General features: G+C 44.9%; 1 non-coding gene across 1 annotated transcript; it reads left to right on the top strand.

Annotated features, from left to right (window-relative positions):
- Positions 1-965: 965 nt before the first annotated feature.
- On the top strand, positions 966-1,049 carry Trnas-gga (transfer RNA serine (anticodon GGA)). The gene is given in 2 exon segments: positions 966-1,005; positions 1,015-1,049. It is a non-coding gene; the product is annotated as a tRNA-Ser (tRNA).
- The last annotated feature ends 3,987 nt before the right edge of the window (positions 1,050-5,036 follow it).

The raw sequence follows: 5,036 nt of genomic DNA on the forward strand, positions 1-5,036 counted from the left end.
CTCAGGCATGGATGTGTGTGTTGTCCTTAGGTTAGTTACGTTTAAGTAGTTCTAAGTTCTAGGGGACTGATGACATCAGAAGTTAAGTCCTATAGTGCCATTTGAACCGTTACAACGGAAGACGAAGAAATAGAAACCATTTGTTATGCTGACGACGCAGTTCTGCTGCAAATAGTGACGACAACCTGCAGAAACTTTTACATATATTGGTAAAGCGGCAGCCAAAAATCTAAATATGGTCTATCCACTCAAAAAACCAAATGTATGGCGACATCAGTTGAACATGAATTACATACAGTCAGTGGACAAACATAACACTTGTACCGTACCTAATATGGTGCTGGAAACTCGCTGGCATTCAAAACAGCTTTCAGCCGTCTCGGAACTGATAAATAAATGTTCCGTAAGGTTTTTCCGCGAATCTTCCTCAAAAATAATATCAAGTACAGGCAACTAAGAAGGAGGTGGGTACCTATCATGCGCCATTCCCTTGGAAGTAAATCTCAAAAGGCCAACAATATTGAGATGTGGTGACTGTCATGTTCAGAGGAAATGCGACAATTCATCCTCCACAGATCAGTTCTAGAAGATGCGAGATACGTGAATAGGGGCCCTGTCTTCTTGAAACACAGCATTATCACTGGGGAAGAAATATTGTACCATGGGCTGGACCTGAGCAGCAAAAATGATCACATAATTCCTAACACAAATGGGACCTCGCAGAGTAAAATGAAGCCTTGATGCACTAAGGCGTGGCTGACCAAATCATGTCATGTTTTACTCTTCGGAGTTAAACTTGGTAAAAAATTGGAAACAGTCTGAAACATGACTCATTCGATCAAATGACTTTCTTCCATTGTTCCATGGCTTCGGCACTACATTTTCCTGCTATAGGCAATTGCATCAATTATAAGAGGTTTTAGAATTTCAGCTCGCCCTGCTCTTCCTAAATTATGAAGCTTCCGGCCCGGGTGGCCGAGCGGTTCTAGGCGCTACAGTCTGGAACCGCGCAACCGCTAAGGTCGCAGGTTCGAATCCTGCCTCGGGCATGGATGTTTGTGATGTCCTTAGGTTAGTTAGGTTTAAGTAGTTCTAAGTTCAAGGAGACTGATGACCTCAGAAGTTAAGTTCCATAGTGCTCAGAGCCATTTGAATAATTTATTATGAAGCTCCTCCGTGTTATTTTGGTGTTAACAGGTTTCGCTAGTGCGACATTCAGACCTGCATTGTCTTTTGCAACTATTGTCCTCTCCTTTTCGGCCACAATCTTTTTCAATGACGGTCTATCGCAATCACACAACACGCACTTTCGTCCGCATTGTGGCATAGTGGATGATGCTTCCCAGCTTTCCTTGTATACTGTATGAATTCGATACGGTCGGTGCCTCTTGAGACTTAAACACTTCGTCTACCTTGGTTACGGAAGAACCCACGAGTGGAGCAACTCACAGAACACTGTTCTGATCAGGACTGCCACATGCAAAGATATGAGGGCACTGCGCAGAGGACGTTCGTTGTCAGATAAAACAGCGGCCCATCGCAATGCTTGGCTGACATTTGCATTTATGTTAGTGCAAGCATTTCTGGCTGAGTTCCCACATTTTTGCCCAGCCGTTGTACATACGTCTTCGTTTGTGTATACAGTGTGGTCTACTGATATTGACCGGGCCAGATATCTCACGAAATAAGCACCAAACGAAAAAAACTGCAAAGAACGAAACTCGTCTATCTTGAAGGGGGAAGCCAGATGGCGCTATGGTTGGCCCGCTAGATGGCGCTGCCATAGGTCAAACGGATATCAACTGCGTTTGTTTTTTTTAAATAGGAACCCAAATTTTTATTACATATTCGTGTAGTACGTAAAGAAAATTGAATATTTTCGTTGGAGCACTTTTTTCGCTTTGTGATAGATGGCGCTGTAATAGTCACAAACGTGTAAGTACGTGGTATCACGTAACATTCCCCCACTGCGGACGGTATTTGCTTCGTGATACATTACCCGTGTTAAAATGGACCGCTTACCAATTGCGGGAAATGTCGATATCGTGTTGAAGTATGGCTACTGTGATCGAAATGGCCAACGGGCGTATGCTATGGATGCTGCTGGGTATCCTAGACGACGTCATCCAAGTGTCCGGACCGTTCGCAGGATAGTTACGTTATTTAAGGAAACGGGAAGTGTTCAGCCACACGTGAAACGTAACCACGACCTGCAACAAATGATGATGTCCAAGTAGGTGTTTTAGCTGCTGTTGCGGCTAGTCCGCACATCAGTATCAAACCAACTGCGCGAGTATCGGGATAATCAAAAACGTCAGTGTTGAGAATGCTACATCAACATCAATTACACCCGTACCATATTTCTATGCACCAGGATTTGAATGGCGACGAATTTGAATGTCGTGTACAGTTCCGCCACTGGGCACAAGAGAAATTACGGGACGATGACAGATTTTTTGCGCACGTTCTATTTAGCGACGAACCGTCATTTACCAACAGCGGTAACGTAAACCGGCATAATATGCACTATTGGTCAACGGAAAATGTACGGTGGCTGCGACAAGTGGAACATTAGTTACCTTGGCGGGTTAATGTATGATGCGGTATGATGGGAGGAAGGATAATTGACCCCCATTTTATCGATGGCAATCTAAATGGTACAGTGTATGCAGATTTAGTACGTAATGTTTCACTGCATGATAGAATGGCGATGTACTTCAAACATGAAGGATGTCCGGCACGTAGCTCGCGTGCGGTTGAAGAGGTATTGAATAGCATATTTCATCACAGGTCGATTGGTCGTCGAAGCACCATACCACGGCTCGCACTTTCACCGGATCTGACGTCCCCGGCTTTCTTTATATGGGGAAAGTTGAAGGATATTTGCTATCGTGATCCACCAACAACGCCTGACAAGATGCGTCAGCGCATTGTCAATGCATGTTTGAACATTACGGAATGAGAACTGCTCGCTGTTGAGAGGAATGTCGTTACACGTATTGCCAAATGCATTGAAGTTGACGGATATCATTTTGAGCATTTATTGCATTAATGTGGTATTTACAAGTAATCACGCTGAAACAGCATGCGTTCTCAGAAATGATAGTTCACAAAAGGTTCATGTATCACACTGGAACAAACGAAATAAAATTTTCAAACGTACCTCCGTTCTGTATTTTGATTTAAAACACCTACCTGTTACCAAATGTTCGTCTAAAATTGTGAGCCATATGTTTGTGACTATTACAGCGCCATCTATCATACAGCGAAAAAAGTGGTGTAAGTAAAACATTCATATTTCTTTACGTACTAACGAATATGTAATAGAAGTGGGGGTTCCTACTTAAAAAACTCTGTTGATATCCGTTTGACCTATGGCAGCACCATCTAGCGGGCAAACCATAGCGCCATCTGGTTTCCCCCTTCTAGCTAGACAAGTTCCGTTCTTTGTAGTTTTTTCGTTTGACACTTATTTCGTGAGATATTTGGCCCGGTCACTATGAATAGACCACCGTGTATAGTTAGATTCTAGTATCTAAGGTCCTAACGGAGTAGGTTTATTGTTTTCATTGTGCGCGACCAACTATATGCATGGTGAATCACTTAAAACTTGCACTGAGTATATTGCTGAAATGGGAAGTATGACTGATGTGCGGATTTCACAGAACTGACTGGTAGTCAGGGACACGTACTGTCAGCCAATACCCACATTCTAATAATGCGTAGTGTATTTTTTGTGCATACATACTCTTTTAGTGGATACATGCCCACTAATTTCAACGTACTAAAATTAGGGAAAATTAGACTCTCTGTGGTGTTGGTTACAAGATTCTTGGCTGTCGTTAACGAGATATCGTATTCCAAAAAATTTCCGCACCGAGACTTGTCTTTGCGCTCAACCGTCGTAGTTGCTACGTGCTATGTCCTTATGTTTGCTTACAGTGTGCTTGTTGTTCCTTGATTGCACTGCGAGTAGAGAGTCAATTAGTGTTTAACGATCCGAGCAGTAGGTCATGAGTGGCTAATGGGATTTACCAATGTAGAAAAAGGTGACGTGCTCGTGATATATGGAGAGTGTGGGAAGCTGTCTTGACTTCAGAGGAAGCACTCGAATAATGAATTCACTGTATCCAGATACTGATAGCTCCAGTATGCTAATATCAATATACACTCCTGGAAATTGAAATAAGAACACCGTGAATTCATTGTCCCAGGAAGGGGAAACTTTATTGACACATTCCTGGGGTCAGATACATCACATGATCACACTAACAGAACCACAGGCACATAGACACAGGCAACAGAGCATGCACAATGTCGGCACTAGTACAGTGTATATCCACCTTTCGCAGCAATGCAGGCTGCTATTCTCCCATGGAGACGATCGTAGAGATGCTGGATGTAGTCCTGTGGAACGGCTTGCCATGCCATTTCCACCTGGCGCCTCAGTTGGACCAGCGTTCGTACTGGACGTTCACACCGCGTGAGACGACGCTTCATCCAGTCCCAAACATGCTCAATGGGGGACAGATCCGGAGATCTTGCTGGCCAGGGTAGTTGACTTACACCTTCTAGAGCACGTTGGGTGGCACGGTATACATGCGGACGTGCATTGTCCTGTTGGAACAGCAAGTTCCCTTGCCGGTCTAGGAATGGTAGAACGATGGGTTCGATGACGGTTTGGATGTACCGTGCACTATTCAGTGTCCCCTCGACGATCACCAGAGGTGTACGGCCAGTGAAGGAGATCGCTCCCCACACCATGATGCCGGGTGTTGGCTCTGTGTGCCTCGGTCGTATGCAGTCCTGATTGTGGCGCTCACCTGCACGGCGCCAAACAAGCATACGACCATCATTGGCACCAAGGTAGAAGCGACTCTCATCGCTGAAGACGACACGTCTCCATTCGTCCCTCCATTCACGCCTGTCGCGACACCACTGGAGGCGGGCTGCATGATGTTGGGGTGTGAGCGGAAGACGGCCTAACGGTGTGCGGGACCTTAGCCCACAGCTTCATGGAGACAGTTGCGAATGGT

Source organism: Schistocerca gregaria, chromosome 1 (genome assembly GCF_023897955.1).
Source record: "Schistocerca gregaria isolate iqSchGreg1 chromosome 1, iqSchGreg1.2, whole genome shotgun sequence".
Lineage (NCBI taxonomy): Eukaryota > Metazoa > Arthropoda > Insecta > Orthoptera > Acrididae > Schistocerca > Schistocerca gregaria.